Source organism: Hipposideros armiger, unplaced genomic scaffold (assembly GCF_001890085.2).
Source record: "Hipposideros armiger isolate ML-2016 unplaced genomic scaffold, ASM189008v1 scaffold_71, whole genome shotgun sequence".
NCBI classification, from domain to species: Eukaryota; Metazoa; Chordata; class Mammalia; order Chiroptera; family Hipposideridae; genus Hipposideros; species Hipposideros armiger.
Window position 1 is genome coordinate 4049098 of NW_017731421.1, and position 23630 is coordinate 4072727.

The 23630-nt window shown below is 43.9% G+C and overlaps 1 long non-coding RNA gene across 1 annotated transcript in view; it reads right to left on the reverse strand.

Moving 5' to 3' along the window:
* Positions 1-3990: 3990 nt before the first annotated feature.
* Positions 3991-23630, reverse strand: part of LOC109382827 (uncharacterized) — a 30432-nt gene continuing 10792 nt past the window's right edge. The window contains exon 3 of the long non-coding RNA XR_002123992.1: positions 3991-5141. This is a non-coding gene — a long non-coding RNA (uncharacterized LOC109382827). The remainder of the gene's footprint in view (positions 5142-23630) is intronic.

Sequence of the window (23630 nt, forward strand, 5' to 3'; positions counted from 1 at the left end):
GGTCACTCAAGTAGTAGCTTGAGGCTATGCCTGTGGGGAGCAAACTTATCCAGTGGGAGCTGGGAGGCCCACTGGCAACTTCTCAATGGAGAACAGCGGGCAGCAGGGCAAGCTTCTATATAACTCAGGAGCCCTCAGGGCATTGGAACATCACTAATCGCTTGGAAGACATGAATGGGAATAACAAAAAGGATAAGCGAACACATATCTCCAAAAGTAAGAAAAATCCCTGGCCGTTCTGAGTCCCCTCTCCAAAGATTAGGTCATGTTCGCAGATGAACGGGTACCAACAAACACAGAGCAAAACCTCAATTGACTGCACCTCACCAGTCAGAAATCCTCCATTACTGGGCTCGTGTACAATCATCTACATGATGAAGAAAGGGCAAATTCTCTAAAAAATATATTAACTCGTGTTAGAGATTGATCTAAAACAACTTCCAGGGGCCCCAAGACTCTTTTTAGCTAGAGACACAACAGAATCAGAGAGGGTTGTAGCTGAAAGAGAATCCAGATATTTCTCCTGTACAATCCCCCAGTCTTAGAGGCTATGAAATGCAACACTAGGGAAGGAAGCGACTTGTCCAAGTCACATGATTTCTTCCTGGGCAAACCATCCAGGGCTCCTTCAAGTGCATTTTTTTATGCCACTCCACTGAACGTCTGCATTTGACCCATGGTCCAACAGCAAACCCATCAACTCACACCCATGCAGCTCCACACTGCAGAAAATCTCATCTCCATTGATTTCCTCAGCTCTCTTGAGAGGTAGAGGGGCCGATAATACAGGACTATGTCCTCCTTCATCTCAGTGAATGTTCTAGATGCAGAGTCTAACATGTAGCAGGCCCCCATGAATGGATGCTAAGCTAATAAAAAGAGCTGTTCTTTGTCCGTTGCCTACTCTGCGCCAAGCACTGGGAGCTGAGGGCTTGGCCTATGTTATTTTCTCCTTACTCCTCACTCTAAACCTTTGAGGTGGGCCCTGTTATCATCCTCCTTTCACAAATGGAGAAATTGAGGCTTGGAGACATTTGATGTCATAGGCCTTCTTACAAGTGCCAAGCCAAGATGAAAGCCCCCAAAGGTGGACTCAGGATCTACTTTATTAATACCATACAATTCGTATTCTGTGTGTGTGTGTGTGTCTTATTTGAACAAATGAACAAATGTTCATTTGGCAAATGAGAACCAGAGAACTAAAGGCTCTTGTCTGCCCAAGGTCACACAACAAGTAAGGTATAAAGTGAGGTCCCTGGCCAGTCCTTCAATGCCAAGTCTAGCGTCCTTCCCTCTGTCCCTAAAACCCTGTAAAACCTTAACTTCTCAAAGAAGGAATCAGTTAAATTACATACCATACAGTTGTTACTGTAGGAATATATTGGGTTGTTGGAAAAGTCATGACGTATGTTTTCTATGTTTTTCATTGCAATAATGCGTCATGACTTTTCCGACAACCCAATAGAATACTCAGGTTCTGAAAGGGAGGTGGTGAGTGCAAAGCGAAGAACTCAACTTTTGAAGGAAGTCATGCCTGACAGAACCCTGGGTGCATTGGGTTAGGCTGGTTGACTTTGGGGCCTGTAACCTTCCTGTGTTTATTTCATCAAAATAGGAACAGTATTACCTGCCTCAAAGAAGTTTGGGATGGCCTGTTGGCTGCGATTTATGTGTAGGTAGTACTACACACACACACACACACACACACACACACACACACACACACACCCCATTATCTGAGACTCAGTATAGCATGGTCTTCATCAGCACAAACACAGCACTACCATTTCCCAGCCAGATGATTTACCTCGTTCTGCCCTGGGTTTCCTTATCTATAAATAGAGATAATGATACAACCTGTCTCCTGGTGCTGTGGTGAAAACCAAGTAAGTTCTTTATAATAAACATTTAGAGCAGCAGCTGGCACATGCTACTTATGTGTTAGCTGTCGGTTATGTTCCATTCGTGTAGATGGAAGTTTACATCTATAAAGATCTAAAGTTTTATAGCTTTAGTTTCATATATCCCTAAGGAAGGAAAGAAAAGCTTGCTGGAAGTGGGGAGGAGGAGCGACACAGGAGAGGCACGTGGGGAGCTGGAAGACTTCCTTCATATTCCAGGTCCACTAGTCAGGCTGGGGAGAACAGACAGAGGTAGAAGCTCATGGCAACTTAGTGAGACACTGGGCACAAGCAGAGTTGCTTTGGGGACCCAGCAGCAAAGTGGAGAGTAGAGTTGGGAAGGGGGTCCTTCTCCTTGACTCTGCAAAACAAACAAACAAGCAAACAAACACACAAAAACGCCAGCTCCGTTTTGGAAGCTGCCAGAAATAGACCTGACACAGCCAGTGATGGCAATAGCAGTAGAAGAGGAGGGAGAACGGGAGAATTTCCCTAATAGTTATGAGCAGGCACTCGCCAACAGAAAGGGGAGTGAAAGCAGAAGAGAGGTTACAGAGTGAGGCCCAGGCTTGGGCTCTGTCCTGCTGTTATGCAGGGGAGGGATATGGAGGTGGTAGCCATTTGGACTAGACTTGTGGATATCCAGATAATGCATTGATTATCAGTGTGCCTGGCACCAAATAGCTGCCCCCACAAATAACAGAAAGGACAGGCAAATTTTCGACAGGGAAGGCTGAAAGTATTTCTAACTAACCCTGAATCATGAAAAAAAAAAATTAATCAGGGTCATGTCCTTTGGGTGACTGAGGTCGTGCTGTAAAGACCAGACTGAGATTTTTCATTTGTTTCAGGAGAGAAACCAAGGAAGATATAACATTTCTTTTCTGTAGCCCAACTTGACACACCGAACATTTTCAAACATGAGAAAAGCTGAAATTCAGCAAGGGCATTTTGACAGCCCTGAAATTTATGTCTAACTGGGAGGAGATAGTACCCCACATTTTTAAACAGTTTTGGTCAGAGGAGAAAAATGTAAAATTGGTCCCTAGCTAATGAGGCCCGATCTTCCTTTTATGGAGCTCTAGTCTGCAATTAAGGTTAGCTTCATGTAAACTGCCAGCTCACTCAGACTTTTAACAGCCTTATGTGTGTCAGGAAGGAAAATAAATAGTCCCCTGTTTGTGCTTTATGTGGGGAAGTTATTGAGATAAACAGCTTGGCTTGACAGGTGTGACTTCTTGCAGCTTAATGTGATGGATTCGCTAATGGCAGCTGAGCTGATAGCACCAAATTGTGGATGGACGAGAAACATGGTAAAGCTTTTGATAGTTATATAAGTGCCAGAGCCAGGCAGGGTCTGTGAGGCGTTCAGGCTTTCGGTGTTTGGGTGTGTAGAGGGAACTAACATGCATGGGTAGGGGAGGCTTCTTCTATAGAGTAGGTGGAACCCCAGAACTCCAGAGGAACTTAGAGATGGGGACGGTGAGACTTAGGCCTAGTGATGACTGTACCCAGCTGCTTAGAATTGGACCCTGGGTCTCCTATCCCGGGCTATTTCCACTATTCTAAACTGCTTCTGAGAACCCTGCAGAATCATGGCATCATGGATTCCTGATGGTTTGCTGTAGGGAAGCCAAGATGCCAGTTTCATGACAAGTCCCCCAGCAATCAAATCTTTGCCACTCCCTGTCCCCAACATAGCCACCTGATCCTGGAGGAGCAATACCTTACCAAGATGGGACAGTAAGATTCTGTCTACCTAGAATTTGAAGCTTGAACAGAAAGACACAGTCTGGAAATTGGGGGGCCAGGATGCATGTAGAGCCCATCTAGAAGGACCATAATCTTCTGCTTCTACATTTTGGGGGTTGTGCTTGTTTCCACTTTGTAATCTTGATTATCTATTATTCCTCCAATCCTATGAGCCTCCCAACATATTTTTCCAGAATGTTTTTTCTTCAGTTAGATAATGGCAGGTTTTATTGCTGACAATGAAAGAAACTTCAGTAATTCACATGGGATAAGAGAAGAGGACTTTTTTTTTTAAGATTTTATTGGGGAATTGGGGGAGGGGAACATCATTGGGGAATCGGGGAAGGAGAACAGACAAGTTGTTGTCCCTTTGTTAAGAGAAGAAGACATTTTAAAGTGGATCTCAGGTATCATTGCTCCTGGGGTCCATCAACCGTGCCCTCCTGCCAGCATCCCACCCCTGACAGGCGCAGTCATTTACCTTACGTCTTGTTGAGAACCATCCACCTTCCACCATCACCAGTCTCCTAAAACCCAAGCCCCCAACTCCCCTCAGACATGTAACGCTTTCCAGAGTTGCCACTTGTGTAGTTATTCTGCATGGTTATGCAGACTAATTTAGCTTTCTGCTAAGCTTTTCTTTGTCTCAAATTTCTCCCCTCCAGAGTAGGATTCTAACTTGACCTTTGCATAATCTAATAGTTGGTGTTTTTCACAAAATAAAAGACCAGCCTTCCTCCAAAGATGAATTCTGCTTCTATCCTCACAGAGAAAATAATTGTTGGCAGCTCCAAGACATCAGTTTATTGCTGCTTCTTGCCTTAAAGATCTCAGAGCTGTAGGAAGTCAGATCCACAGTATCCCTTTGCATGGAAAAACCCAGGTGCAGCATTTTCTTGGAACACTGCATGGCATCAAGAGAGGCACACCTGACTTCTTGCTCCCTAATTTTCTTGCAAAGTTGTTTCCCTCCTTTGGGACTTTGGTGCCTCCCTTGGTGCTTCCAGCGTCTCCTACTGGTCACGTGAGACAGCAGTCCATCCTGATCTTTTCCTTCTCTCCCAGTTCTATCAGTAATTCAGAGCCAAGGAGAATGTCTCCAGAATCCTTCCAGGCATCTGGCGTTCCTCACGCAGCTGAGGTGGACAGGCCGCATGGCGACAGGCAAATAAGAAACAGGCTTCCATTCGGGTGGTCTGCTGCTCGGTGTCCGTTGTAGGCCAAGGAGCAGTAACAGCTGTGCAGCAAGGAGGCAACACATCCCCCGTCCAGACAATGACAAAGCCGTCCTCCCCTGAGGCTTCCAGGGCCTTCCTCCCACAGCATCACCCTCCCGGCTGCCAACAGGGAGGAGGGACTGTCTTTCTTCACCGAGTAGGTCACATTGAGTTGGCAACAGAAACCTCCCGAAGGCCGTGTCCACACTTGGACAGTCATTGTGGTGGAGGGGCCAATCAGTCTGCAAATGGAGAAGCTCACTCAGGCATCCTGGGATTGGGGAAGAAAAGGAACCTATGAGTGGCTAAGTGGCTGCCAAAGTGTGACCCAGAATCATAGAGCAGAAGAGGCCAGAGCAGCAGCTCCTCTTCTCCATCAAATGCCTGGGAATCACTTCAGATTTTGGACCACTTTGCTGCCTGTGAATTGAAGTGTTTGAACTGGATCTTGGAATCATAGAATGCTAGAGAATGAGTGACCATCTGTAAACCAACCTGCTCCTACCACAGACTAGTAAACAGACTGAGTCATATATCCATCTTATCTTTCTTGAGCCCTACTATGTGCAAGGTGAAGTGCTCAGTGCTAGGGACAAAATGGTGAGCAAAATACACACAGCCCCTCGCCTCACAGTATTTGTGGTATGGTGGGGGAGAGAGAGACAGACAGACAGACAGACAGACAGAGAGATAGAGAGAGAAGTTGATCAAATAATCACATGTTTAACACAAACTAATGAGTTCTGTGAAGAGGAACACAGTGTGCTAAGAACATACAGGGGGTGCCAAAAAATGTATACATGTGACTTGTATGCATCTTCTGTTATCGGTATATATTGAGTATTACAATTTTAATACAGTTTTTTTCCTTTCTTAAAATGTGTATATATTCTTTTGGCACCCTCTGTATTTTTCAGGCAGACCTGATCTAGTCAAGGAAGCCCTACAGGGAAGTCCTTGAAGGCCTTGTACAAACATATTTCCTAGTAGTTTTATTCATAAGTGCTAAAATAAGGAAGCAACCATCAATAGAGTAATTAAACAAATGAATATATTCGTAAGACCCGAAGGAAGAATAACCAAATGAAGAGGGGGTTATGTGGGGGAAGGAAGAGGCAGAGAGGGAGCATATGCAAAGGCCCTGAGGCTCTTATCTTTTAGAGATATATACTGAAATATTTGCTTCTAAATAACCCAGAGGGTGAGCAAGACTAGAGATGAAACAAAACTTGCCATGTTTTAATACATTTTCAGGCTGAGTAATAGGTATATCTGGTTTACTATACTGTTATCACTATTTTGGAACTATTGATTTTGACTGATTTTTATATTGACATATATCAATTGATTTACTGATTTTTAGTTAAATTGTGTACACACAGATCTTAAAAGTACAGTTTGATGAATTTTGACAAAAGCATATACTTCTATGACCCACACCCCCTATTATCCCAGACAGTTCCCCCCACCCCCTACTCAACTAATCTCAGCCCTCCATCCAGGGGCAATTACTGTTGTTCTGATGTTTTCATTATAGATTAGTGCTGCCTATTTGAGAACTTATGTGACAAGCTGTCAGAAATAAAAGGAGAGTAAAGGTTTGCAACAGTCACTGTAAACAATGGAAGGATGAACTGATGTGTTAGGGTCACTGGGGACAGCATAGAGCCCCATTTGTGGTTGTTCACTATGAATTCACAGTGATGTCCCCTGCCTTGTTATGTCGCTTTTCCCCAGCAATTTACACAGTCGCTTGAATTTTGACACAAAGAAATTTAGATGTTCGGATTCATCAGGGGGTCGGGTGAGATATATAGGTGAGATGAAAAGCAGAGAGGCAAACTGTTATGGAAATGATGAGCTATGGCATACACACTGGCTTAGGTTGTGTATTACTAAGGGATTACCTTTGACTGTAGGTAAAAGATGCTGCAAATAATGAGGGCTAAACTAGATCAAAGTTTATTTCTGACTCATGTAAAAGAAGTTGGAAGCAGATACTATAGGATTAGCTTGTTGTATCCTTGATGTCATCAAGGACCCAGGCTCCTTTCCTCCTTCTTCTCCTCCACTGTCCCTTGTACAATATCCAGCCTCAAAATCAACTCATGGTCCAAGAGTCTATTGCAACCCCAGCCAGTATGTCCGCATCAAATAGAAAGGAGGGGAGAAAGGCTAATGAGGGCTTATAGTCTGACAACCTCCTAAAGAGCTGTAGGGGAGGAAAGACTTCCCTCAACCTTCCTAGGTTTGGTAGCTAGGTCTATGAAAGAAACTGACGATAGGAAGAGTAACAGGAGAGAAGATATATAAGTGTGTTAATTTTAAGTATTACGCGCACAGAGGCACCACAGGAAAAAAATGTGACTACCCCAAAAGGCAGTGAGCTTTCATGAGAGCTTATGTTCTGGCTTAATAGGGGAAGGGGAAGGCAACTTAGGGGAGAGTAAATGATTTTTAGGAAAGATGAGTGGGTTCTTAGAGGGATATAACAGTTGTGACAAGGTTTGCCTGGGTGTGGTGCCCACTTCTAGTCCCCTCTCCTGTGATAAGAGCCAATCATCTCTGGTTGATGGAACTCCTATGGACGGGACTTATGATAACTGAGTTCCTTTTGGAGAAATTGCCTTTAGACAGATATGAGGAGTTCAGAGAAAGCCTCTCCTGCATTTGCTGTTTTCCAAGTGCCATCAGCTCAAACTAATCAGTCAGTGTGGCATATTTGGGAGAGCTTGTTCTGAGCCCCTTCAGAGCCTCCCTGGAAGCTCCACCCAGCAACCTCCTGTTACATCTTTGGCTACTCCTAGCTACAAGTATTCTGGGGAATTTAGTTATTTAACTCAGCACATGGCCTCCCAGAATAGAACCTGGGGTTTATAACCAGAAGAAGAGGGCAAGAGTGAATGTTGGGTAGGCTAATGGCAATTTCTGTCATTGGGGAGAACTTTTAAAACAAGAGAGATCGTGCATTGGGAGAATGTAAAGGATTCCACGAACCAGAGGTTCCAATGAAGTCAAAGCATATAAAGGGGGATATTAAATAAGCAAGTTGGAAGGATAGGAGGTTACAGTGAGAAAGAACATGTTTGAAATAGCAAGCTGGGAATTAGAGAAGATTCAAGTAATAACTAGATCAAGAGTGCGAACAAGGCATTATATACAGCTAAGGTGGAGTGAGAAAGTCAATGAAATGTGGAACATCAAGGGGCTGAAGTCATTCATTCCAGACTAGTCAGGACTTGGGAAGGAGAGAGGCAAGAAGCCAACACGTTTAGAGAATGAAGGGGAATGTCTAAGAGGTCAGTAGCTAACAAACACGAGGAAGAAAATAACTTACTTAAGTGGAACAAAACTCAAAGGGTCATGAGTTTTAACAGCCATCTCAAGACCTGGTAAGTGTGTGGGACATTTGAAAATAAAAGGGCCATCCATCACTTATGAGGGCCGCAGAGAAGCATGTCCTCAGAGGCAGCGCGTTATTGGGTGTGAAGTTCAGAAAAGCAGTTGAATACAAAGGGGAGTTGGGTTTTGAAGAAGTTCCCAGAAGACAGAGTTGAAGGAGTGGAGAGGTGCAGAGGGAGAGGAGGTCTGCAGAGGAAAGAAGTACATGGGACCTCTGGGACGTGGGAAGAGGAGGTGGCAGGTGGAAGGTGGGAAAGGGCTGAAACTTTGGGCACCAACTGAAAACAGGGAAGAGAGTACAGACTAAATTTGGTCTCTTTAAAGAAGAGGGGCTCTGGGTTAAATGCTCAGAGAACTTGGCTCACTTCACCAACAGAGGTTGTGGGATGTCCCGGATCTCAAAGCCATACAGTAGTAAAGGGGAGGCTGGAACTGTTTTCTGATTCTCAGCTGTGAAATCTATGTTCCCACAACCTGAGAGCAAGCCATGCCCTCATTAGTCTTCTTTTATTAGTGCTTGTGTTCCAGAGGCCACCACCAGTCGCATTGTGTTTGGAGGGCTCTCCCTGGAGTTGTACCACAGGATGGTACTGGTTCGGTCACTTACATCCTTCATATGCAGAGTACTTGCCATTTATGAAAAACAGGTACACCAGAGGTCACACTTTGTATGACTCCATTTATATAAGGATCCAGAGTAGCTAAATACTTAGAAAGACAAAGTAGATTGGTGATTGCTGGGGGCTGAAGGGAGAAGGGAATGGGGAGAAGGGAATTAAGTGCTTAATGGGTATGGGGTTTTATTTGGGGGTGATGGTAGTGTTTTCAAACTAGATAGAGGTGATGGTTGCACGATATTGTGAATATACTAAATTCCACTAAATTGTTCGATTCATAATGGATAATTTTGTATTATGTGAATTTAACCTCAATAAAATCATATGGACAACAACGAAGAAGAAGAAGAAGAAGAAGAAGAAGAAGAAGAAGAAGAAGAAGAAGAAGAAGAAGAAGAAGAAGAAGAAAAAGAAAAATCCACAGCTAAAATCATACTCAATGGTAAAAAACTGAAACCTCTTCCTGTGAAATCAATAAAAAGGCAAAGATGGTCACTTCTACCACTTCTGTTCAATGTCATACTAGAAGTCCTACTCAGAGCAATTAGGCAAGAAAAAGAAAGAAAAGACATCCAAATTGGAAAGGAAGAAGAGAGATAAAATTATCTCCATTTACAGATGATATCATCTTATATGTAGAAAGCTCTAAAGATTACACACACACACACACACACACACACACACACACACACACACACCTATTAGAACTAATAAACAAATTCAGTAAAGTTGCAGGATACAAGATCAACATTCAAGAACCATTGCATTTCTCTATACTAACAACAAACTGTCTGAAAAGGAAAGTAAGAAAACAATCTCATTTACAACAGTATCAAAAAGAATAAAACAATTAAGAATATAAGTAGCTAAAGAGATAAATGACTTGTACACTGAACACTACAAACCACTGATGAAATCAAAGAAGAAACAGATAAATGGAAAGACAACTTGTGCTCATGAATCAGAAGATTTAATGTTGTTAGAATGTCCATACAACCCAAAACACTCTACAGATTCAATGAAATCCTTATTAAATATCAAGATTTAAAATGTACCCTTTGATACCTAAATTCCCCATTTTGGAATTTATCCCATGGAGATACAATCACACAAGCACATAAGGATATATGATCATCACAGAATGTTTCAGAATGGGGAGAAACTGTCAAAAACCTAAGTATCCATCACAATAGTACAATGGAATAATATGTAGTCAATTAAAATGTTTATGAAATTCTACATTAACCTTTTAAAATATTCACAGGAAATGACTGAGTGAAGCAGCAATTACAGAGCATAATATATAGTGTGTTTCTACATCTATAAGTTTATATATCTCTTTATAGGAATATTTGCATATTCACCCAATTCCTGAAATTCTGGGTGGTAAAATTTGTGATTTAGTCTTTATAAGTTTCCATCTTTCTGTATTTTTTTAATAATTAGGAAGAATATGTTTTGTAATCATATTTTTTTTAAAAGCAATTTTATTTTGGAGCAATCATGCAAGTGAGCGAGCAAAAAGAATGACCCACGCATGAAGCCTAACTGGAATGTGATTCTCAGCAAGACTGGCCCTGTAAAGTAATGGTGCACAAGCTGTGTCATGCATGCTAAGGAGAGGACTTCTAAAGAGATCGGCCAGATCTCGAATCTGCCTTCTCTCCAGCTCCCCTCACCTCTGTCCTAGTTCAGCCTCAGATTCCTCATTTGTAAAACAGAATTTTAGTAACATGCCTGTGGTCATGGAGACAACAGGTGGAAAACACCTGAACTTGAACCCAGGGAGCTGACCCAGAGACTCTATATATCTGCCCCCCTGGAGCAGCCGTTTCTCTGCTCAGTGGAGCTGATCCACCTCACCTTGGGTAACTGACTCAACCTCTTAACAGGTTTCCATCACTGCCCCTGAAGGCTGTTGAAATCCTTCTTCATTATAAGTCATTTGCTTTAGACCTATACTATCACGTGTGGCTCTTTATGTTAACACTTAAAACTTCAGTTCCTCAGTGGCACTAGGCACTTTGCAAGCACTCAAAAGCCACACATAGCTAGTGGCTGCTCTATTGCAGAGCACAGAGAACATTTCCATCATCCCAGAAAGTTCTAAACTCTGAGAGGCCAGGAATGGTGCCCAGTTCACCACTGCGTTCTCAGCAGCTGGCTGAGCGTCTTAATACCCAGAAGGCCCTCACTGAGTGAGTGAGGAATTAATGATTCAATCCATCAAATCCAAGCAAATTGATGCTAGGTGGGAAAGGCATTTAGCAGGAGCTAGCTTTTCAGCCAAGTCCCAAAGGTAATTATCTAAATGGGTGGGTCAAGGGGAGGGGAGAGCACTTCGGACAGGAAAAGACATTGATTTAGTGAGAAATGTGAAGGGAATTGGCACGGTCAAGCTATTGTTCTCAAGCTCTTTTCTTGCTGCCAATTAAAAATCATCTCAGGCGGTGTTTTCTTATCAGACTTCCTCCAGTATGCACTCACTCTGATTTGGTATTATTGTAAGGTCTGCTCTGACTAATTGGGCTCTTGGCAGTTCAACAGTCAGGCAATTTTTTTTTAAGTCTTGTAATTTTATTTTGTTTCATTATTAATTTTTGATTGAAGGTGGAGGCATACACCCCAGAGAACTACAAGAAGTTCTCCAAGAGACTTTCAACCCAAATGCCCACTAGTTACAATGTTCGTATAATCATTATCACAATGGTTGTGTCCTCAGTGGCCCTGGGGTATAGTAGGGAGACAGCTGAATTCTGTGCAGGAGCTTTTGTTCAATGCTCAGGCAAGAGATTCTGTGCTAGTTACTGCTGGAGGCATAAAAACAGACTTGGTCCCAAAACAATCCTAAGAATCATCTCTTTTTTTTCAAGTTTAATACCCAGACTATATGGGGTTCCCAGCTCTACCACTTACTGTGTGACATATCTGAGCTCAGTTTCCTCTTCTATAAAATGGCGATAATAGAAGTGTTGGGCATATTAAATTAATTCATGTATCTATAGTTCTTAGTACAGTGCCAGGTACATAGGAGTTTATTAAATACCTATATAATAAATGACTAAAATATACATGTTTTGTCATAGCTCCAAATATATTTCTGCAATTGACTAGTGCTATTGTCACCCCAATAAGCTTTCATTTGAAAAAAAAAAAGAATGAAGGTAATAACCTTATCAGAATTATTACATTAACTATCAGTTATTAAGCTCTTGCTAAACGCTAATATTTATATCAACCTGGAAATTCAATACCCCACCCCCCACATTATTATTATCCTGAGCCAAACCACCATCAATCCATTCTTGGACTAAAGCAGTAGCCAGTTATCCGGTCCCCTAGTGTTCACTCTGACCTCCCATGTGGCATCACAAATATCTTTTTTAAACGGTAAATCAGATCCCATCATCTCGCTATCTAAAACCCACCAGTGGCTACCCTAATAGAGTGACAGAGCAGGGATTCAATTTGGTCATCAATAGGAATTTATTTAGATAGTCACTACATCCAAAGCTTCCTGTATCTTATACTGCCATTGTCCTTTCAGCAGGGTGAGGAAACTGAGGCTCAGAGAGAATAAGTAACTTACCAAAGGCTGCCCAGCAAGTTAGTGACAGAGGCGGGGTTTGAACTCTGTCTACCTGAATCTGCAACTCTTGCTCTTAATCACAGTGATAGATGGGTGGCCTGTGACCGCTAAACTACAGAGCGCCAGGACCCTGTCACTCAGGTACCCTCAGCCCATTTCCATGCTGGGAGCCAGGGAAGGGTCCTGCCCCTTGAAAATACCTTTCAGAGAGAGGAGAAAGGATATGGGGTGTTCTCTTAAGTCCCAGTCTCCTGCTCCTAAAGCTCAGCCCCTATAGAGTTCTTCTGCTGGCCCCCAGTCCTGTCTCAGCTTGACACTCCCACTGTCTTTGTGCTGTTCCCCCAGAATGTTCTTAGGCTCGACACAAAGGTAACGTGTATGCCATGGCTAACATCTGTCTGAGATATCTTACATTCTGTGTGCAGTAACTTAGCAGGAGGAGCTCAGGGACATCACACACTACTGATTTATGTCTATATTGTCTTTGCAGACAAGACCAACTTGGAATTCAACTATTCCAACTCCAGTGAATGGTATCTGCCATTTTGGTGTCCACTGAATATTGAACACTTCTCAGGCTGGTATTATGTACTCTTTCTTCCCGAATATTGCCAGTAACTTAGTTCTACTAAATGCATGGCTACACATATATGTAATTTTCTATTTAAATAGTTATAGATTCATATATATTTTTATGTATTGTGTATATCATGTGTTTTTATGTCCATGTCTGTGACTTCAGTTTCTAGCTAAATGGCTGACAACTCCCAAATTTATATCTCAACTCCAGACATCGCTCCTAAGTTCCAGACCCATATATCCAGCAGCCCTCTCACATCCCTATTTTCATGTCTCACACACACACAAACTCAGCAAGTCCGAAACTAAACTCATGACCTTTCTTCCAGAGCCTGCTCATCCTCCCATGCCCCTTATCTCAGCAAATGGCAGCTGCCATCCAACCAGGTATTCAAGCAAAAAGCCTGGAAGCCATCTTTGACACTAGCTCCGTCCCTACTTACCAGATCCATTCATCCCAAGCCCTGACAACTTTACCTCTTCAAGTCATTCATTCATCAATCCTTCATTTATTTAACAATTGCTTATTCTGCCGCACTATATGAAAAATGGGTGACACAACGGTAAACAAGATAGCTATGGTCCTTACCTCTAAGAGTTCACAGTTATAAATCACAACACATTTTATGGAATTAATGAATAATATGCATACATGGAGGCAGTTTTATACAGGATAAAGACTTTACCTAATTTCACCTATGCACAATTGCATATTTTATACTAAATCTTGTCAAGGGCCATCTACGGAGAGGTTATTGCTTTCCAGTGGTTTATCAGATAGTAGGGGAAATATTCATACCATCTGTTCCTTTTATGTAGCATTTAACAGTTTTCTATGTTTTTATATTTTTATATTTGATTTTTCACAACAATCTTAATGAGGCATACAGGATAGTTACTTGAATTCCCATTTCATAGAAGAAGAAACAGAGAGTCAGAGAAGTTGAGTCCAAGTCAGTACTTTTTCTGCAATACCCAAATTTTAGAGGTGTGAAAGGCATTTCAGTTATGTCTTTTGTCTATTGTACCAAAAGGTGTAACAATAAATTAAAGCTGCCTAATTTTCTAACTTACTAGAGGTTCATCTTTCAAACACCTTCCTGCTTTTGGAGGGACTCCCCACAATGTCATCCCTTGAGGAAAGCCAAAGAGGTCTCTCTGCTCTCTGGTGCCTGGAATCAGGCACGTGATGTAATATTGGCCAACAGGAATTCCCCTCCCAGACACATTGACCAAGGATCAGCCAATGGGATACTCCAACTCAGGCTTGAGAACATTGAGCTAGCAACCTAATGACACAGAGACAATGAAGGTTTTTATCCAGTGGCCTCAAGGTTCAGTGCTAGAAGCCTTGGGGTCCAATGGTGGCACCAGTAGCAATATAGTGGCAACATGCTAACAAAGAACTCCTGCTGTGGCCTAACCTTGCTGGAATACACGCATTTGCAAAGCTTTGTTCCCCTGTCTTCCATAGATCCATAGGTTTTGGAAGCTATTCCATTGATATCTTTTTAGCACACACATTTTCTATTAAAATCTGTTTCTTGCACCAAATAACTCTGAGTGATACTCCTAGGGAAACATGCATGACATACTGAGATGTTCTCACTAACACACTTGGCCTCAGAGCAGGATTTATGGGTAGATTGGTCTAGCTTGGGCCCCATTCAAGTTCCAAAGTCTGGAAGGAAGGAGCTTTGAGTCACCTACATGATAGGCCCATAACAAAGACCACAAGGACCGAGGGCCAGCCAGGTTCCTGTGTCCTGTGGACTTCCATCCACACTGTAAATTCCATGGCCACATATAGGCAACCTCAACACTCCAACAGTTCATTACAAACCAGGGCCAGTCTACTAAGGAAACGGCTGAAAGGGTACTGTGAAAGTATTTACAAAATGACCTTAATGAGAAGCTACCACTAAGAAGGCAATAGACACAGACTCAGAACAAAAGAAAAGCCAATTCATTAGAAAGACTAATGAAGACCATTTAATAAGAATTTCCTTATGCAGAGCCAATGCTGCACAATTTCTATAATATAATTTCAGAGCCCACAAATAAGTCTTGCTATTTACCAAAAGGAAGAGACCCATAAAACTGTAATTAGCCTACAATAGAGTCTTCCCAACGTATAAAAACTTAGCAACCATGTGTATTGCAGGCACGTTTCGTGCATTCAATCGCTTACCTTTCAAAACAGTTCTGTAAGATTATTGTTATCATCTCTGCCTTGTTTATTTTGCATAAAAGGAAACTGAAAGTCAAAGAGGTTAAGTGATTGGCCCAGGGTCACTCAGGTATGAAGTGGCAGAGCCAGCAGTAGAGCCCAGGTCTGCCCGGCTCCAAAAGTCACATTCTTTCCATTAAACCAGGGTGCTGTCTTCCTTCCCAAAGCAATTGTCAAGATTCTTTGCCAAAAACTGCTAACAACTAGTGTCTCTGACAGTGGAATGAACAGGAAGTCTCTCGGTGGCCCGATGACATGTGGGAGTGGCTGCCCATGAGATATGGGTCTGTAGGGATGGGCCAGGCTATCAGAGAGGCAGGGTGATTTCTGACCTAGTTGTTTTTCTCAGGAAGTCCTGGTGGAGTTATTAATTCAGGAAGGGTGAGGAAAAGAGAGGTTAGGGGAGGAGAAAGGAGGAGAGGAAAGAAAATGAGAGGGAGAGAGGTTAGATAGAGCTAGAGATAGATAGAGATAGAGATAGATGAGAGAGAGAGAGAGAGAGAGAGAGAGAGAGAGAGAGAGAGAGAGAATAGAGATAGGCTTTGTCCTCACTTCTATCCTCATCCTGCCTTGAATGGAGTTCACTGGCCCCAATTGCAAACCAGCAGCTTCTCTCTGGAAGCAGCACCAGCTCTCTCCCCAACCTCCGGAGGCTCTGTGTCAGGGCTCTGTCCTGACAGACCCCTTCGTCACTCTTGTTTCTCCATTGGACAAGGACCTTGTTGGAGCTACACTAGGCAATGTAGCTAGACATAATTTGTGATAAGAAGCAGGAAATGGAATAATGTTTTAGCTTTGATCGGGATGTCCTTGGCGGTGACTTAATTAATGTCTGGTTTACTTCATTTAAGATTCTTCTGAGAACAAAGTTTACCCTGCCCACCAGCAGCCTGAGGAAAACACTAGAACAAGCAGGGTTTGTACAAGAAGGGCAGCCTCTTGAAGGGGGAGCAGCGCTGTCCTGACAATGACTCGTCTCCCCTGGGGATACAGCCATACCCCACACTAACCGGGTATTGACTGTGACAAAAACATGGAGAATGTTCCAGGGAGACAGGCTTTCCTCTCTCTACTTGTTCACTGCAATGAGAGGGTATTTCCTGTCAACACCTGGTCTCTGATTCCACCTCTCATTGCTGCTTGGGGAGACACAGTGAGTTACCTGGTTGGCGAACAGGAGTTCAAATTGTCTATGTTTCTTTCATGAGTGGTGTTAATCTATCAAAGATCCCCAGGAGGGGAATTTGGCCTCTCTTCCTAGTCCTCCTCTACCTAGAGAAGTGTGTTGCTTGGTAGACTCCAATTTGCTCTCAGGTTGGTTGTTCCAAAGTCCCGTCTGGGCGCTGGGGACTCAACAAGCCTACTTAGATGCTCACTCAAGGTACCTGCTCCAATCATATAGGAGACAGTTGGACCTCACTCTCCTCGCAACTTTGTCTTGGTTTAGAATCAGAAGTAGAAGAGGAGGTATTGACTGTGCCCCTTCAATATCCCAGTTATCAAAAGTGACAGCTATGGTTATTAATGTCATCATTTTCTTGCTTCTGAAGAAAACTGTTAACAATGAAAACGTAAGATTTCCATCGCTATTGGTTTAGTCAGCTATGTCCCCATACCACTGCAAACAGTCACAAGTTCAGCACCTGTCCCCTCGCTCCAACTTCTCTGCACTCTTCACTCCCAAATACCCCATCCATCACTTCACACCTACATATCATCCTGTCTTCTTAGCACATAAACTCTTCCCTCAGCAACAGGGTACTGAGGTCACTTACAACACAAAGAGAGGCTGTCATAAATAATGTTGAGATACTCATTGTCCCACTCTCTTGGCCAGGACCTTGTTAGGTCAACTTTGCAGAAGCTGCCAAGCCTCTAGGAGGAGGAGGGGTCTTACCCATGAGCCTGCCCAGTCCCTTGAGTGTTTGCAGACATTACTATCCCATGATGTAAGGGAATTGGACAACAATATGGCATTGCATACAGGGTATATGGGAATACATGTGTGTGCACATAAAAGTGTATGTGTGTCTTCGTGAGCCCAGGCATCAGCACCTGTCTGTGCCCTGGTTTCTGACAAGCCCAGTGTGCCACCATTTTCAACTAAGAACCAACTGTCGACAACTTGTGAATTAGCAAGAAAGGAGGACGTGATGGCTAAAGAATATCTAACATCTGGCTTAGGAGACAATCTGGTGATGAGATGTAGGGGGACTTGAGGCTGTGCTTATATGACAATTTACATAACATTAAGGAAGAGGTGATTGTACAAAGAACATGGGATGCTGATGGAGATTTGAAGGGAAACTAGAGCTTTCCAATGCTACATTGGTCCTTGGCATTGCCAGAGTCTGGGGCACACTTTCCAAGACAACTATATGCTGGCACTCATAAAGTTTGTGTGTGTAAATGGGAACCCGCTATTCTTGCCCATTCTCCTTTATTTGGTGTATCCCTGTGTGTGCTCTCTCCCTTCTGTCAACTCCTACCAGTGTGTGTGTGTGTGTGTGTGTGTGTGTGTGTGTGTGTGTGTGTGTGTGTGCGCGCGCGCGCTATTCTTATAGAACTTAGGGACTGGTGAGATTTTCAAGGACAGGGATGGGTCTCAGTTGCCTTGTGCCTCAGCACCCAGCAGAGCCTGGCACAGGTTAGATGGTCAGGAAATGCTGGTTGTAGAACAGAAATACCTTTCTATCTCAAGTATGCATATCCTCTGCTAATCAACAACACATCTTTCAGACACTCCCCAGTGGCTCCACAGTGAATTATCTGTTATATAGTTCCCACTGAAAGCCTGACTGAACTATTGATGCTCCGGGGGTGGGGGGCGATGGGAATAAAGATTTACCAAGTCTTCTCCAATGTTTCCACCATAATAAAGAGAAGAGGAGGTGAAATTGTATTCCATTTGGAAGTTTTCAGACACAACCTAAAAAGCAGCCCCAACCCCACTACCCCATAGAATCATTACTTGAATAGTTGACATCTCATTTTACCCTTGGCTTTGTTGAAAGCCAGTAAAGCAACCAATAATGCATGGAATGTCTCCATATTAAAAGAAATTACATTGTGTACATCATCCATTATGGTGTCTAGTGTCCCTTTCATTTTGCTTTAGGCAAACTCATAAAGAGATAAAGTAAATCCACATGGTGTGGAGTGGAGGGGAGACCCTGTGTGCTTAGCTTAGCAGAAGTCAAAGAGGTGCCTTTTGATGGCAGAGGCTGCTCTCGTAGCCAGGGAGAATAACAAGTAAACAAGCAGTGACAATACATAATCAGAAAATGATAGGTGGCTACAAAAATGTGACAGGACCAGCAACCCAGACAAAGGAAGGAAGACTTCCTGGAGAAAGAGACAGCTAAACAAAGAATATGTAGATTGCATGGGAATAAGTTGAAAAGGCGAATGGGGGTGGGGGTAAAAATTCCTGATGAAGGGAGCAGCATGGGAAAGGGTAAGAAAGAGCATGGCCCATTTGGGAAAAAGGAAAGCAGTTCATTATGTCCGACACAGATGAGGTGAAAGATGAGACTGAAAGTATAAACAGGGATTCTCAGAAAACATTTAAAATGCTTCCCCTTGCCCTGGGGCAAAGGGATGACATTGGAGGGCTTCAATATGGGAATTACATAACCAGATAGACATTTTCAAGGTATTTCCTTGGCAGCAATGTGGACCATAGATGATGGGTGAGTTGAAGGGGATGTGGAGAGAGCTAGAAAGATGAGGTTGCTGTATTGGAAGTGAAGCTGTAGTGGCCTGGATTAGAAGGTGGCAGAGGGGGTTGGAGAGAAGCAGATGAATCCAAAAGATATTTTAGAAGTAGAATTGACAGGACTTGGTAAGTAGTTGGGCATGGGACTGAAAGAGAGAGAGAAGTCAAGGCTCGCTCCCAGTTTGTGATAACTGGAGACGAGACTGGGCCATGATTTCTTCTGCATAGGGTCTCCATGCATGTTCAAGAACAAGAGTTATGCTAAGTGTGTTCTCCTGCCCTTCCTAAACACCGGGCAGAGCCTCGTCCATCTCATCAGCTCCGTTCCAGTTTCCCCATATCTGCCACTGGATGAATAAACAAGCGGCTTCTCTTATAGATCTATCTTGGGTTTGGGGGCAGGCAATAGGACGCCTGCTTAGACTTCCATGTCTCAGTCTAGTACCCCAGCACAGCTCCCCAGAAAGCTCTGCAATGGGGCAAGAATGGGGACAGTATAGACAGGAAGGGGGTAGGGGGTATTTGCCCAACTATTACTAAAGCAGTATGTATTTTGTTTGACCCTGGTGAGCTCCAGTCTCACCATCAGGAAGCCAAGAGGCACAGACTTAAGAACAGTGAGGTTCATACACCTAAGTCTTACTCCAAACGCCCATCATTATCTCTATAAACCCAGCCTTGACAGGAAAGCCCTAACACTAGCACACTGCTGGAAGGAGCAATGAAAGGAATGGGGAGGGGAATAAGGAGAGGGAAAAGGTAAGTAAAGACATCCTCAAGCCACAGCAAGAAACGTCTCCACCAATTTCCCCACCAGTCCTAAGAAGGGGTCTCACCCAGGGACTTTTGAGCAGAGTCCCTCTTCTAGCCTCACAGGGGACATTCTGCATCTCTGTGGCTTTCCTGCATCTGTCACAGCACAATTCCCAATGAAGCCCGCCCCCCACCCCAGAGCCCATTCATTGGATCCAATCCTAGCTGTTGAGAACATTGGCACTTAGTCCAACTACTTAAAAACTAGTAAGGCTGAGACAGGTGGTAGGGCATAAAGGATGGAGCTGACGGCTGTGTTGCACAACCACAAGGGGCTCCCTTTGTGTTTTATCTATGTGAGCAGAACCCTTTGGAGTTGCGTGGTGCCAGCAGCCCAACTTGGGAGTCAAGAAACCCGCTCCCATTCCTGAATGTTTGACCTGGCGGCATCCTCCTCATCCTGCCTACATACCACAAGACCTCAAACCTTGTCTCTGTGAGCGCAGGGCACTGAATGCCTTTCACATGTCCCATATATCGCTAATGCGCCATACCTCAACACAGCCATGTCTCTCAAGGCTTGAATTCACAATGCTTATGTGTAATGAGAAGAAGAGTCCAAAAGGAAAAACAAATGTCAAAAGTGAAGAGTCCAGGCTTGACAAAGGAGCAAGGAAAACCAGCCCAGTGGCTGAAAAGTTTTCTTGAGACACGAAAGTGCTCTGCTCTCTACCATTTGGTTGCAAACTCTGCCAGACCCAGGCCTTGGATAGCTCACCCACCCCTCCGTAGTTTAATGAGCGTGTCCTCTATGAAGCCTGCCAGCCCCCATTTGCTCCCCAACTCTCACCACCACCAGGGCTCCTTAATGACAAGCCCAAGCCTCCCTGGATCCTTTTTGAGCCAGAGGGCTTGTTGCTGACATTTATCTGTGGGCCACTCGATACCATGATTACAGGAGACACAAAGGAGGCATATTTGTAATAAATCCTGAACCAAGAAAGAGAAGTCATTAAAAAGTTGGGTTTGTCCCCAATGCCCTTGGCAAAAAGAAGCAAAGAGAAGGAGCTAGTTAGTCATTGGTTTCTGCATCTTTCATTGGCTCCCCAGTCTCTTTCCCTGCAATGAACTGAATGTTTGTGTCCCCCTCAAAACTCACATGTTGAGGCCTAATTCCCAGTGTGATGGTATTTGGAGGTGGGGCTTGTAGGAGATGATTAGGTAGGAGTGGAGCTTCGTGAATGGGATTAGTGGTCCTATAAGAGAGCTGATCTCTCTCTCTCTCTCTCTCTCTCTCTCTCTCTCTCTCTCTCTCTCTCTCTCTCTCTCCATGTGAGGATATAACGGTGGGCCCTCACCATTTACCAAACTGCCAGCACCTCAATCTTGGACTGCTCAGCCTCCAAAACTGTGAGAAACAAATGTTTGTTGTTTAAGCCACCCAGTCTATGGTATTCTGTTATGGCAGCCCAAAGTAAGACACTCCCCAACTCAGCCTGCTGGCCCATGGGGTTGAGATTTCCCCCTTCCCCCAGACTCCTGGGAGTTCCCTTATGCTGCCTCTATATGAAGGACTCTAAAGAATTGTGAGGCAAAGTGCAGGGGGGTTGAATAATGAAGACAATCAAAAGGAAAGGCTGGAGTGAAGACGTTGCAGAGCTTCTATGTGCCAATTAACAGGGCTGGGTACCAACAGACATTATTTCTCCAGCAAGATGTTCACTCTGAGAGAACAAGAACCCATTCACTGTCTCATTGCCTGTAAAAACCCCAGTGTCCAGATCGGTGCCAGGCACAGTCATTGCTCAATAACTATTTGCTGCATGAATGAGTGAATGAATCTCTTTCAGCCTGTATAGCAACTTTAGAGGGGATTATCACATAGGTTTGACAGGCGAGAAAACTGAGACTCTAAGAGGTCAAATAACCTACCCCAGGTATAAAGGTGCAGACCTGGAACACAGATCTGACTCTACAGACATATAGAGAAGATGTAAATAGTTGTCAATATGATTCCAGGGACTGGACCAATCAAAGAGAAAGCTCTTCTCCAAAATACTCAGTAGAGCACTTTGAGCTTGTTTTGTCTATATTATACTTCAAATATCTACTCCATTGTATTCATAGCAACATGAATTTATCACTCATTTCTTTATCCCACCATTACACATGAGATGTTGCACAATGATGGCATTTATTACGTTTCACTGCATCTCATTAGACATCTCATTAGACTGAACTCCTTGAAAGCACATTGTATACCTCAGCATCTCCAACACCTAGTAAAGTCTTCACAAAGGTTTGTTGCATAAGTGAGTGGATGGATGAACGAATTTGTGTGATACCTTGCAAATTTCAAAAAAAAACTTTCGTTTACATTATCTCCTATCATTTTCCAGTGATTTGGTGAACTCCTGTGATTCTTAACAAGTACACAAATTCCACTTGAGGTGTAATAATTTTTTTGTGGGAAGATGCTTTGAGGTGCTTGAGGTAGGTGACAATCATAAGGACAGAGATACTGATGCAGACAACAGAGAGGGAGAAGCATCTCGACCTTGGGCAAGAGGCAAGGGGCTGAGTTTGCTGAGATCAGTGAAGAGAAGAGACGGCAAGCTAGAGGATAGGGTGAGGGGACCCGCAGAGAGAGAAGGGCTTGAACTGGGGGAGGAGAGGAGCCAATGAGACCTTTTGTGATGGATTGGGTGACAAAAGACCACTGAATGGGTGGCAGAATGCTGAATAGCCTTTAAAGTTGATCAGATTAACCCCTTGGCCCTCTTCCCCCTGCCAAAACTAAAACCAAAACAAAAAACCAAGACACTTTAATTAATTCAACTAAGCTTACTTGGGCTACTTTGTAAGTGGGCTTTTTCAGAACTCTCAGAATGGACCCAGCTTCATGTTGGGGTGACACGGCACAGAGCAGAGGCTGTGGGTGAGGAAGCTGAAGCCCAGAATTCAGACATTCGGGAGATTTTCATGGGCTGTGGAAGGAGCGGGGAGAGCGTTAAGCCTTCTTTTCCACTGTCTCACTGACAGGGTGGCCCTAGGGTCTACTTGTGCTCCACTCTGTGAAGAAACCAAGGCTCAGAGAGGGTAAGTGCCTTGCTCAAGGTCATACAAATGGCAGTTGGTAGAAATACTCATAGAACCTAGTGAAATTCGGTACACTTGACCTTAAATCTCTAGCTTCCCTGTGTCTTCATGCTGCATCCTAAAGACTACTGTCACCATCAAGAGGATGGAAGATGGGGCTGGATCTCGCCTTTTGGATGGCATGAGCCAGGGTACATGATCAGCTCTCCATCTCCTTGACCACGGTAAACACTGCTGCAATTTGCCCATCATTGTCAGACCCTGGAGGACAGCAAGAAAATTCCCGGCAGGAAATGCTCCTTCCCAGAGACCTTTCATGCTAGCTTTCACCCCCAAGAGATGGGAAGAAGTGGGTACAGGAGGGCCTGTCCTGTGGCTTTGCAGACAACTCCCCCAGCGGGCCTGAGCATGGCCAGTGAAGCAAACTTGGCAAGCAGAGGCCCCCATTACATCTGTCAGAGGCCCTCACACACACGCAGGCTTTATTAGGAACAGGCCCCTGGCGAGAGCAGGCTGGGACAACATGGTGGAATGTTTACCCGCCTGTCTGCTTGTCCTCTCAACACCCTGGCCTCACACCAGGCAAGGCACGGCCATGTCTCCAAGAGTGACCAAGCCAATGCAAGAACCCAACCTGCCTTCTGCCTGGCCCAGTCACTGCCACAGTGACAACCAGGCCAGCTCGGCCTCAGGAGGCGTGAGCCCCAGAAACTTGGCCCAGATTCCAATAGGGTCTTCCCAATGCTCTTCCGGCTCCAAAAGTGCTCACATAG